The sequence below is a fragment of the Saccopteryx leptura genome, chromosome 8, assembly GCF_036850995.1.
Source record: "Saccopteryx leptura isolate mSacLep1 chromosome 8, mSacLep1_pri_phased_curated, whole genome shotgun sequence".
Lineage (NCBI taxonomy): Eukaryota > Metazoa > Chordata > Mammalia > Chiroptera > Emballonuridae > Saccopteryx > Saccopteryx leptura.
Genome location: NC_089510.1, coordinates 42,054,236 through 42,067,756, shown reverse-complemented (window position 1 = coordinate 42,067,756; position 13,521 = coordinate 42,054,236). Strand labels below are relative to the sequence as shown.

The 13,521-nt window shown below is 50.4% G+C and overlaps 1 protein-coding gene across 1 annotated transcript in view; it reads right to left on the bottom strand.

Annotated features, from left to right (window-relative positions):
* Window positions 1-10,460, bottom strand: part of BOC (BOC cell adhesion associated, oncogene regulated) — an 82,010-nt gene extending 71,550 nt beyond the window's left edge. The window contains 2 exon segments of the mRNA XM_066346885.1: window positions 5,983-6,069; window positions 10,191-10,460. The gene's annotated coding sequence lies outside the window, so the exon portion shown is untranslated.
* Window positions 10,461-13,521: the final 3,061 nt, after the last annotated feature.

Sequence of the window (13,521 nt, the reverse complement as noted above, 5' to 3'; positions counted from 1 at the left end):
ATTCTCTTTGCCACATACTCCCCATATACTCATATCAGAATGCATTTTCCTCACATAATTCTGTAAGTAATTATTTCATTTTGTTTGAAACTCATTACTCCCCTTTTGAGATTCAGGAGAGCAGTGCAGACAGGTTAAAAAAAAAAAAAAGATCACCAATTACACATGAGATTCTATTCTAGGCTCTGGGAAGAGAGTGAGGGACAAAACCAAGTCCCTGATCTCGGCGGGTCTTTCATTCTAATCTAAAGGATAAGTATGCAATAAGCAAGTAAGCCAATAGATTTCTGTTGGGAGGATAACATAATTTATGTTGAGGGAAATATGTTAGGCTGGAGGGAGAGGGAATAATGGTGAGAGTGAGAGTTAATAAAGGCTGGTCAGGGTTCAGGGGGCCATGAGGCAGGGACCTAAACCAAGGGAGGGAGGGACTGTGCAGATATTGGGGACAGAGCCTTCCAGGCAGAGGGCAAGGCAAGTGTGACGCTGCCGCGGCTGAGAGGGGAGGTTGCTCAGCTGGCTGGAGGAGCAGCCAGGAGCGGGGGAGAGGAGGTGGGGCAGAGGGAAGAGAGGACAGACCGGCAAGGGGTTCAAGGGGTGCCACTGAGAGCACTGAAGGTGTTTGGAGTTTTCTCTGAACGAAACAGGGTGCCGTGGAGAGGTCTGCTTCTCTTCTGGAAGCTGACTCTGACTTCTCTATCAAGAGACCATCAGGCACTGAGGTCCGGATCCGGAAGCACGAGAACACTTAGGAAGCTCCTGCAGTAGTCCAGGTGGGAGATGTCAATGGAAGAGGGGGGGTGGTGAGAAGTGCAGGATTCTGGATGTATCTTAAAGGTAAAGCCAATATCATTTGCCCATTTAAAGTGGAATGTGAGGGAAAGAACAGTCAGACGACTTGCAGATTTGTGGCCTACACAGAATGAAAGATGCTGAATTGGGGCAGAAGCAGAGGAAAAGGCCGAATGGAAAGTCTTTTCCAGTGACCGGGTGTGAGAGCGGCCACCTGAGGGTGCATGCACCCAGGGCCGGGCCTTGCCCCCCGGTGGGCCCATCTCTCTCCCCACTGTCTCGTCCCGTGATCTCTGTAGACCTTGAGCCAGCAGGGGTTCCATCAGCACAGTGTTCCATATACTCATCCCTCTACTTGCCCAATCGATCAACAACCCCCCTTTCATTGTCCCTCTTCCCTTTTCTTTCCTTCACTAATGACACCACCTTCCCCTGAATGCTCACAATGCATTTCATATACTTTTCATGCAGTACCTTGCTTTCTCTTTGCTACAACTTTAAGAAATTGGGGTCTCAGCTTCGTTTAGGTAACTAGCCCAGGGGCATGCACCTAGTAACTGGCAAGGTCAGGGTTCAAACCCATGCCTGTTTGGTTCTGAAGTGCCCCCTGAACCAGGATGCCACACAATCTCCAACCTGGGAGTGGCCCCAGAAATACTGCTCTCTCCTGGAACAACTATCTTTCTCCAGCACTTCACCCTCTTTCTAATAAGACTCACTTGGACTTCAGTCCTCCCACATGGGGTTCCCCAGATTGTCCTCAGACTCCACTGGTCCTTCTTCTCTCAGGAGGAATGTTAACTAGGATCCTTCTGCCACGAGATCTTTCCCTCTCCCAACTCTTACAGGACCCTGGGGCCCTTCCCTGCCTCCTCCCACCAGAAAGGGAATGATAAGTTAACTGGAGTGACCTGGAAGGGTCTCCAGCAATAGGACCAACTGTGTGTGTGTGTGTGTGTGTGTGTGTGTGTGTGTGTGTGTGTGTGACAGAGACAGAGAGGAAGGGAGAGAGATGAGAAGCACCAAGCCTTCATTGAGACACCTTAGTTGTTCATTGATTGCTTTATCATATGTGCCCTGACCAGGGGGCTACAGCAGACCAAGTGACCCCTTGCTCAAGCCAGCAACCAGGGGCTCAAGTTAGTGACCCTGTGCTCAAGCCAACGACCCAACTGCTTCTTAACAGTGCTCCGAGGAGGCAGCTTGTGGACAGAGGAATAAAGCACAGAATTCCCATGATTTCCTCTGAGCTACCCAACTGGTTGCTCAGATAATTATCTCTTAAATCCTGGTGTCTTGTGTACCCCCCCCCTTAACCCAGAATGTCCTAGCTCCAGGCTTTCCACGTTTGTTAAAGAAAAATAAGGAACTGAGGGGTAACTACATGTCTTCCACAGCCAAACCTCTCCTCCTCTCCTCCTCTCCTCAGCCAGGAGGGAGAAGTCTGGTTCGCTGTTCTGCAGGTAACTGCCTGTAGAATTCTTTCTGCTGGCTGCCCGGTGAGTATTTGCCTGGAAGGTACCACTCCTGTCAGTTACCTGTCTGTCAAAGCTGCTACTTCCTTCCTCAGGGTGTTTTCCTGTGCAAGCTACCACTTCTCCTGACCAGTAAAAGGCTCTGCTCAGCCAAACGCCTTCTCCCCTTCACCCCACCCAGGGCCCAGAGGACCTGCTTGATCAGACTTGCAGACACCCGAGGAGCAACTGGATTCAGCTGGCATCTATGGTGAAGCAGAGATGCAGACAGCCAACTCCGATGATGTCCCGGGGTGGGGGTGGGGTGGGGTGGGGGGAGTCGGGAGACATGTTCTGAGAGGAGACCCAAGATGGAGGCGGCGTTCAGCACTGCCCTCAAAGTCTGACTGACACTGGCTGGGCCACAAAGCCCAGCTTCCTCTCACTGCTGCCCCTGAGTCGGTCAAAACCTTCAAGCTGTGGTCCCAGGTTTTAGTCTGGGTCTCTTTCAGCAAGTCTCATGAAGGGCCCTACCTACCCCTTAGATTTTGTTGCAAAAGAAATAGTTTTCCCCAACCTCAGGGAGCTCTACTTTGGAGGAAGAGATTGTCTGGGCATTTATTTTTCCTTCAAAGCCTGAGTTTTGGAGTCAGCAGCCCTGCAATGAAACCTTGGCTCTGCCCCTTACCAGCTGTGTGACCAGAACAAGTCACTGCAATTATGTAAGCTTCAGCTCCCCTCTCTACAGAATAGGATCATAATGCCCACCTTCGTGGGACTGCGGGGGGCCCACAGAGGGAAGGCCTGCAGTACTGAGCACAGGGTGGACTCCCTGCACAGCAGCGACCCCTCTCCTCCTCACCACCAGGACAACAGAGGCAGGCAGTGCTGCCCCTTCGGCGCGAGAGTCCCGAGCTCAGCTCACCCTCCAGGCCCACGGAGGACTCCCGGAGGGACAGGGTGAGCGTTCCTCCCTCCCACGTGGAAGGGTACCTGCTGCCCCTGGAGGCTCCCCTCTTGGGAGAGAGGTTTGCCACATACACACAAGGCTTCGTTTGCAAAGTCAGAGGAACAAAAACGAACTCTGTCACAATGCCGCCTTCAGCAACCTGTTCCATTCTTTTCACCCAAATTCAAGACCTTTGTGGTGTTTCAGTGACAGGGGATTGGTTGCTAACCTTGTTGTTCCTCTTTGGGTAGGAGAGCTGAGCTCCCCCACCCCTCTCTCTCCCATTGTCAAAGACCACCCAGTGAAACTTGCTGGCAAGCTGCCACAGTCCGGACAGGCATAAGCCAGGCCTAACCACCCAGCCGCCAGCCCCGGAACAGAAGGTTACAGAACCGAAAGCACCTGACTGTGGGCTTTCACCTGGCACTGACGCAGCCTTCACGATGGCGGACCACCAACGCTGTCAGGGGAGGGCTGCAGGTGACTGCTTCGGAGTCCTGCACGTGGGGAGAATCATTAGAATCTAACACGTGGCTGTAGCATGGCAGATTTTTATATAACTTGTTCACTACAAAACGTCCATTCATAATGACAGAGGTAAACAGCTGTGACTTTCCATCATTTTATGTGGGCTCACTTGCAAAAGGGGGAATCGCGCTGGCTGGCTGCACGAGGAACCCCCTCCCCCTCACGTGGGCACAAGGACCCAAAAAGGAACGGCTGCAGCCACACCCCTGGGGAGGATCGTCGTTAGAATGCAGACAGTCAAGTGGGGGAGGCGATTTGTGAAATAATCGGGAACAGCCTCTGCTTTCACAGAAAAGTAATAAAGCCAGAACCCCCCCCCCCCATTTTCCTCTGCAATTAACTGTGTCCTATACCTAATAAACCTGCTGGGTTGTAATGTTAGGTAAATCCAGACTAGTAAAGGCACTCAGCTGAGATTAATCTGGAAAAATATTGGCAGAGCCCGCAGAGCCAGGGAAAGTGGGGGCGGACTCCCCTCAAGCATCCAACTCCAGCCGGCCCAGCCTGCCCCCGCCCCTCCCCGCGAGGCCGGCCGGTGCCACACGCCCTCCTCCTCCGACCCGGAACTCCCCTCCTGCGTGACAGTTACCTCTCAGCAGCCAAGGCGGTTCCTGCGCAACGGCAGGGCCCAGCACCTTTTATTTGTCCCTAAAATAAATGTGCCCTCACTTGCTACTCTGGGCATGATTTCAGAGCCAAGCACACTGACCCCGGACAGGTGAGCAGAGGGCAGATGGAACTGAAAGGTAAAAAGCTGAAGTTAGGCATGTGTTTCTAGGATTTGCAGCTGAAATCTGACATGGACAGGGGGGGAAAAAAATGACACGTTTCTCCTTCTGCCCTGAAAGCTATTCAGGAACTGGTGTGCTCACATTTCGGAGATTCTATATTCAATGCAGAGATTCTCATTTTTAACTTGCCTAAAATTCAAAACTTAAAATCTGTCTCAAGACAGATATTTTTTTTCAGCCTCCCATCTGCTGAGGAAAGGTAAGTTTTCAGGGGAAAAAAACCACAAATGGTTGTTTGGGCCGAGGTAAAAGAACGTTTCCGGACTGCCAGGCCCATCTCTGCCTGAGAGGGAGACGCTCCTCCACCAGGAAGCCTTTGCTGATTGAGCCCATCCAGGCACCTGAACACCGGAGTCTGTGTGCACTGCTCCGCACGTCCCTCAGGCCTGGGATTCCGAGTGCCACAGGCCCGGGTACACAGCAGGTACTCAATAAGAGCTGGGCCCGGGTACACAGCAGGTACTCAATAAGAGCTGGGCCTGGGTACACAGCAGGTACTCAATAAGAGCTGGGCCCGGGTACACAGCAGGTACTCAATAAGAGCTGGGCCCGGGCACACAGCAGGTACTCAATAAGAGCTGGGCCCGGGTACACAGCAGGTACTCAATAAGAGCTGGGCCCGGGTACACAGCAGGTACTCAATAAGAGCTATGGGAAGGATGAGGCTCCAGTCTACACACACGTCAGCCTCGTGGCGTGCGATGCCATCCAAACTCCTTTCAGAGGAGAATAAACACTCCTTTATCACACTTTCTGCCGCCCAGCTCTATCTGCGTTATTTCTTACTCAACCCTACTGACCCTGACCGTATTACATATTCTCCTGCTACTAACAGGAGAACTAGCTGAGACTTTCCTTAACATTTTCTCTGGCAACCAAGTTAAGTTGATTGTGTGCTATTGGCTCTGATCTTTCTCCCATGATTTCCTCTTACTGCCCAATAATCCTGTCCCAAACATCAAAGGCCTTCTTTGAAGATAAGGCCAAATTAACCATTAGGAAAATAGAAACCATTTCCTAACTGTATTTCAGAAGATAGAACGACACAGGATCCCTCCGGGTTTTGTGAGGTAAACACTGCCCGGAACATCGGATCACAAGGCATTCACTGTAATACCATTGATAGAGACATAAACACAGTGCTTTCCTCACCCAGACCTAAGCAGGACTTCTCCACTGCGGCCTTATACTCCAAACCCCATAGTAAATGGTTTGTATCCAATATATCCAACAGTTTGCCTCAGGGAAAGGGGGTGCACATGCCCCCCCCCAGGGGAAAGAGGCGACCACAGGCTCTGACTAAAAGAGCATCTGAGCCAAATTAGAATGAATGTTAGTCCAGATTCCATTCAAGCTGGAACTTCCAATACAAAATGATGAACATTCTATCTTCAAGGGGCAACACAACACATAAAACATGACTGACCCACTAGGCCAGAGAGACTAGATGGTGGGCAGAAAACCTCACCTGCTTCTTCTACTTCATTGCTGCTGCCTTTAGACGGTGTGAGTGTTGACTTCATGGGTCATGGGATCCAGGAAACTTGTGCTGGGACTGAGGAGAAAGAGAAGAGTCTCATCTTTTGAATAACCAAATAAACAAACACTTCTGAACTATTTGCTTTTTATAAGGTGCACTGCTACAAACCACAGTAGTTCCTTATTAACCCATTTTATAAATAAGAAAACAAAGAAGATGCAGTTTTTCTAAGATCAGAGGCTTCCTTATATCTCTAGTTCTCTGGCTCCTTGCTAGAAATGAAGTGAAAAACAGGGGAAGGACAATGATGACATTGAAAACAGTCTGCTGATCTTACAAAAGCATTACCTGTGCACCCAGCAGCCCATCTTCATCAATATTCACCGAGTATCTCAAGAACACATTATCAGCTGGCTTCATACAGAGTGAGGTGGGCCTATCGGGATGGGGTTTTGGGGGGGGTAAGGCAGCAAGCAAGAAATGAACCAGCAAAAGTCAAGGGTCAGCTCCTAGATGGATCAGGCTGGAGCAGAAGGCTCCCTAGGGAAGTAACGTTATCACGAAGTAGGACTGAGCCACACGGGAGAGGTCTCAGATGTTTGGATTGTAAACTTAGACTGTTTTAAGCTGGGTGGCAACTAGTTTGTGGTACTGATGGAGGACTGGTGGGGTGTGACAGTAGGCAGCACGGAGTCCAGCCATGTGTCAACAACAATTGTCAAGGGCACAGACAAGCGTGGTGGTAGCAGGGTAGGAGGGGCGGTGGTGACAGTGGAATAATAAAAGGGCAGGAAAGACTGGACAGACTTGGGAGGGAGTCTAACTCAAAGCAGTGAGGATGTAGGGATTCCTTAGCTCAGTGGTGTGAACCAGTGTGAGTGGAGCCCACAGGCACAGCCAGGGCCCCGACCCAAGCTTCCTAATCCTCAGGGCAGTGCCACTTGAGATGGTCCTTCAAGGCTGACTTCCTGCATCTCTGTTCCCTTTCTCTACCCATTACCAACTCTGAGGGCTCCACAGAGGCAAAAGGCCTATTTAGGAAAGCTTTTTATAAACACGGATTTCTAGATTAAAAACAAACAGCCTCTTCATCCCACCCTCCCAGCCCCAAATGATTCAGTCTCATAAGTGAGGAAAATATTACATGTAAAGGCTTCATGTGGAGGCACCCTTAGGATTCAGGTTGTTCCCACCAGAGCAAAGAGGTTGCACATATCTGTTTCCTGTGATTCTTTGGTCAAAAACATAAAGATGCCTCAGGGCTGTCTGACTACAATAGAGTCCATACTTTAATCACAACTATGCGAAAAGTATCCATGCACAGGGATAAAGAAAAACAAGTTGTGTTACAGTATGGGATTGTGGATAATTTTTTTTTTCCTGTATTTTTCTGAAGCCCGACACGGGGAGAGACAGTCAGACAGACTCCTGCATGTACCCGACCGGGATCCACCCGGCACGCCCACCAGGGGGCCATGCTCTGCCCCTCCAGGGCGTCGCTCTGTTGCAACCGGAGCCACTCTAGCGCCTGGGGCAGAGGCGGAGGAGCCATCCCCAGCGCCTGCGCCATCTTTGCTCCAGTGGAGCCTCGGCTGCAGGAGGGGAAGAGACAGACAGAGAGGAAGGAGAGGGGGAAGAGTGGAGAAGCAGATGGGCGCTTCTCCTGTGTGCCCTGGCTGGGAATCGAACCCGGGACTTCTGCACACCAGGCCGACGCTCTACCACTGAGCCAACCGGCCAGGGCATGGATAATTTTCAAAAACAATTTTCTTTATTATTAGATGCTTGTGCAATAAATAAAAATTGGGAAGGGGAGGTGGGATGGAGAACCACCCTTGGACTAAGAAATCTTATTCCCCTGGGGCAAGACGCTCTCCCAGTTTGATGTACTATAAATGTTTGCTGTATTGAAGCATAGAGATGACAAGAATTTCCATAGATTAAACAGATTTTTTAAACTCTAACAAATCACTTTCTTTCTTTCCCCTCTCCAATTTCCATTTTCTTCCCCTCTCTCTTATTTCCCCAGACAGCAAGGAAGTTTGAAGTTTGAAGGATGCATAATATCTTCTGGTGCCAGGTTAATTCTTATTTAGAGGCCAGAAAGTCCTAATAGTAATTATCTGTTGCAATTGGATCTTCTTTGGTTTCTTCCCACTTGTTTGAGAGACACACAGAGAAAAGTCCTATTCGTTTATCATATCAGTGTCTTTGCTGAAATCCGAACCCGGACTCCCTAGAGGCCTGTGAGATACAGTACTGTGACCACCAGGTTCATTTTTCACCCTCCTTGCTTAAACCCTGGGATTCCCTGGGTAAGTCAACTGAATGATTTCATGAGTAAAATCTCCTACTCCTTCTTAGGGCATGGAACCACAGGGAAGTTGCTAAAGAGAACTGGGAGCCCAAACACTTGAAAGAGCACTTTAAAGTAGGGAAAATCTCTAGACCCATTTGTAGGATGGAGAGGAACATAAATCACCCTCTTATCACAAGTTGGTCAACCAATCAACAGCTAAGCAGGGTCCTCTCTGTCCCTACCCCCACCTCCCCTTCCCAGATGTGGTCAAGGAACCAATCATCCTGGCCTCAATCAATCTCTTCTCCCAAGTTAAGCCAACTCCAGTGGTTTGGGTTTTCTTCTGAAAACTGGCTCTTACTCTCCTGAGATCTCTTGAAAGAAGATAAAAGGGACAGTGTCTGCCATTTCAATCCTCAGATTTTGTAGGTACAGATGGCTTCTAGACACCTGAAGGGCCAAATTCTAATAAGTGTACGTGGGCAGGGTGGGCAAAGTGGCCCAGCGAGGCAATGCTTACTTCCTTTATTTTTACCTCTTTCCATAAACTCACTCCAAAAACTCATCTGGCAGGAAAATCATAACTCTACCGCCATTCCCATCCTGCCTCTGTCCCACTGACCCCAAAGTGCTTCAAGATTACCATGGGAACTTTCTGGGTTTCAATTATGAGGCCATTAAAAAGTGCCAATTATAAGACCTCAGAAATGTTCCTGGGTAACCTGTTACACACCTCAAAATGGCCAAGCTCTTGCCTCAGAGTCACTTTAAGTAAAGTTCAGAAAACAGGTCACCCAGATGTATCAATATAAAGCTCCCCAACCCCCACTTCAGTCCAACAAGATGGTGTTTGAATATTGTCCATGCTGCCCTTGAGAAAATGGGGATTGATTTATCAGCTGCAGCCAGAGGAACAACAACAAAAAAAAACCCACAAAAACAAAACAACAACAAAATCACAGAGCTGGGCTGCCTGTTTAGGACCCAGTCATGGAATGAATCAGAAATGTGTGCACATTCAAGAATTTTGAAAATGACATTTGTTCAAATGGCCAATGTTTGCCAAGTTCTGGGTAAGAAAGAATTAGGTGACAAATGTCATACAGGGCACTTGGAGGTAGCAGCACATGGGCCAGGCACCAAAATATACTTTTCACTCAGTCCACTCAAAGAGGTAACTCTGGGTCAAAAACGTAGGTGAACCCATTTGAACTAACTGAGAAGGGATGGGGGAGGGGCAGAACACCCCACCACACCCAGAAAGTGCCTGTTTAGGACTGCTGGTGTGCGGTTTGGGTATTCTTAGCTCTACTGCCACATCTCTGGAGGGACACAACAACCATCCAAGTAACCCTGCCACTGCCACCCCCACCCCCAAAACAAAGCTAAATGAAACAAGTCCCCGGGACTCCTTCAGTTCCTCCAGGTCTGCTCGCCCACCACCCTCAATATTCTCCCGTCACCTGGAAGAGCAAACTAATTCTGGGCACCCTGAAAGTTTAATGGGCCTTTAAAAACCCAGCTGACAATTCTTCCTGGGCTCCTTGCCCCTCCCCACAGCTCCTCCCCACTTGTTCAGAGGTTCACTGGTCCACCTTCTCACAGTTACACAAACAGAAAACTCCCAGCACAACCCCGGGGCCACGCTGCGCGCGCGAATACAAGAATACACACACACACACACACACACACACACACACACACACACACACACACACACACTCACTCCATTTGACTGCTGCCCCAACCTCACAGACACCTCCGGTCGCCCCACTTTAGCCTTGTCCTTTCCACCCCTCCCCCTAGGGATGCTCTTTTGGGGGCTGTTTCGCTCCCGGTTCGTTTGTTCCCTCTCGTAGTGTTTTCCGTTTTAAACGCCAATACAGTAAACCCTCACCCTGACGAAAGAGACCAAACGGGTGTGGGGTGGTTCCGTAGATTTGCCGATCCCGATGTGGGCTTCTCCCCCGTGGCCTGGCGCACGGAGCCGGAGGGGTGGTGTCAACCTTCAGGGGGAAGTTTGGAAGGCTGTCCCGGCGCTTCTTCCACCATAGGAGCTTCCGGGAGCTACCGGCCAGACCGCACCCGCAGGGACCGAGACGGGCGCCCCAGGGATCCCGTGCCAGCCTCGCCCCAATTTCTCGGTCCCCGCGCCGGCGCGCCCCGCCTCGGCCACAGCCCCGCCAGACCCGCAGGCCGAGCGCTCGGACTAGCTGCTGCCGCCCGTGCGTCCCCGTCAGCCACCCGCTGGCGCTTCCTCGGCATCGCCGGCCTGCGGTTGCCTCCTGCCCCCTCCCCTTCCCAAACCAACAAATAAACACAACTTTTTATGAAAAGAAAACAAACTTCTGCGACGTGACTCACCTCTGGTGCAGCCGGCCCCAGGGAAGGGAGAGCCGGGGGCCCGGGGGCCAGCGTGGTGGGCGCGGAGGGAGAGCCACACAACACCGCGCCTCTCCGACGCACAACCCGCACAGTGACACCCAGGAACACACAGCCGCAGCGGGAGCAACAAAGGAGCCCCAGACCAAGAAGTTGCCGGCTGGGGAGGGAGGGCGCGTGCGGGCGCGTGCGGCTGCGGCCGGCGTGAGTGTGTGAGTGTGTGCGTTTGCGTGTGCGCGCGCGGCGGCTGACACCCGCGGGCCGGGCTCAGGATCCCCGCGGCAGGAAGCGGGGGCCGTTGCGGCGGCGCCAGCAGGAGGACAAGGCAGGGGACGCCGCGCCCAGCGCACCGGGTCCCTCCATATGGAAGAAGCTTTTTTGGATGACTGAACTCGCAAACAATTCCTTCTTTTGCTTCTCCTGCCTAGGAACCTCCCATTACCGCGCGAGGAGGAGGAGGAGGAGGAGGGGGCAGAGGAGACCGGGTGGGCGGGGAGGGAGGTGGAGCAAAATGGAGCAGCAAAGAAAAAGTCTTGGAAAGGAAACTGGAAAAAAAGTCTCCCAAACTTAGTTTTTCTCCTAACACCCATTTTCCTTCGGTTGTGCCTTAGTCTCGCGCTCTTTCCCAACTTCTCTCTTTCCCATACAAACGGGATGTCCTCTGCCTTTCTCCTAGACCCACTCCCAGGCTCCCCTGAACCCCCGTTTTCTCTTGAGCTTCACCTCGGACCCTTGCTCTCATAGGCGTTCCTCTCGCCCAGTCTCTTCTAGCCTTCTTCTGACACCCTCCTCTCAATAGTCCCCTTTATTCTACAAACTATTGAATAAATAATTAGAAGCAAACTTTCTCATTAAATTCACACCTTCCACAAAGAAAAAGAAAAGTGGGGTAGCGGCTGTGGAGAAAATGATAAGAAATCAGTCTTGGGTAAGCCTAAGGCCACTTCCCCCGACCCACCGGGTGGGTTGAGGAGGGAGGGTTTGCCGCGTCCTCGTTGACAGCGCTGTGCCCTGACCTCCATTCATCATCCCAGGATGGAGGAACTAGGAAAAGGACGAGGGGGGAGGGCGAGGGAGGAATAGTGGCCCCAGAGAAATGTTAGTCACCTCCGTGTGCATATGTATGTGTGTTAAACCTTCTCTTTCGTTTGGGCAGGAAACATTCACAATAGCGGTTCTCAAACTTGAGCTGCATCAGAACTCCTTGGAGGTTTATTAACTTGCAGATTGCTGGGTCCCAACTCCAGAGTTTCTGATTCAGTAGGGTCCAGGATGGCCCCCCGGGAATTTTCACTTCTAGTAACTTCCCAGGTACTGCGGCTGCTGCTGCTGGTGGTCCAGGGCCACATTTTAAAAATCACTTTTCCAGGGTATTGGAAGTCAAATATATGCTGAATAGTTGGCATGTTGGCTGCCATTCTTTTTCTTTAGGGATGAAATATAGATTGTGAAGTCCATACCCTTAAATGGCCACTGAGGAAACCAAGATCCAGAAGGATTAAGGGTTAAAGTGAACCAGCGACTCTGGAGTTTGTGCCCAAGTGGGAAGGAAGGTGACCTGGGAGTTGGTCAGGCATGCCAAGAGTGGGGTGAAGGCCTGTACTGCCACCCCTCTGTGCCAGGTGGTTGCATTGAGAGTCAGAAAGCCACTGTGTGACTTTGAGAAAGTCACTTAACCTTTCTGGGCCTCAATTTTGCTTTAAAAATACGTACTTTATGCTGAATATATGATTTTAATGAAATCTGAGTTAAAAGATGTTTAAAAGGCAACATAAATGTATTTTGTTCAATATGTCATACCATTTTCCCTCTTTATGTATTTGGTAACTCAAACAGGAGCCAGTTTCTTTACTGATTTACTTTCAGCTCAGGTACTGGATCCTTCTAGCAGTCCCTGTAGCAAATGGATAAAGGGGATGAACTCTCTCTCTTTGAACTGTACACTTGTCTTCTTTTCTCTCCTTTCTTTTCCAATTCATTCCCCCCCCCCCAACTTTCCTTCTCTTTTATTCTCCAACATTTTCCCCACAACATTCTCCAAGACCTACTTTTCTCTCCATTCAGTTACCATGTTAGCTTCTACCTTCCTATTGTCCTCCTTCTGAGGCATGATTCAGGACTAGGAGGCCTGGGGTCCACCCCGGGTACAGGACTCTTCATTCCCCAAGGGTACGGGTGAGCCAGTCTCTCACTACACTGAAAACACCCCCTTTCCCCAGATCCCCATGCAGGTTATACAACTGTCTGGTTTTCAAAGAAGACTCCAAGTACTCTCCCCACTGGCAAGGTGGGATTCCAATGAGAACAGGGTTCATAAAGTTCTTACATTGATTCTTCAGTATTCCTGTATATACTAACTCATTGCTCACGTTGTCTTCTTTCTAGGACCATCTCCTGGGACTCTCCATTCCCTCCACTTTGGTTTTGGTTCTGACCCTGGGCCCTGGGTAAAGGAGTCAAGAGTTCAACAGAAAACAAAGACTATTGCAGTCCTTACAACACTATTTGGCCCAGAGAAAGACCCCCGGCCTTGAACTTCCCTCCATGCCAGGCTGTTCACAGGGCTGCTCATCTTTCCCTTACAGTCTAGGCAGACTGCAGATCACAGCTTAATTGAGAGAGCTTAATTCTGCTACAGCATCAAGCCCGCTGTTGGCACCTCAGATAACACACCTTATTGTTTTTATGGCTCTTTGTATTAACATAATTGTGTTGATTATTATTATTCCTGTTAAGAACATTGTCTCCCTTCACTCTCCCCCTTTGCCTGGAGAGAGTTCTTTGCTTAATTCTCCCCTCCTCTCTCTATTAGTTTCCCTCTCCTAACCTTCCCCACCCCAGTCTAG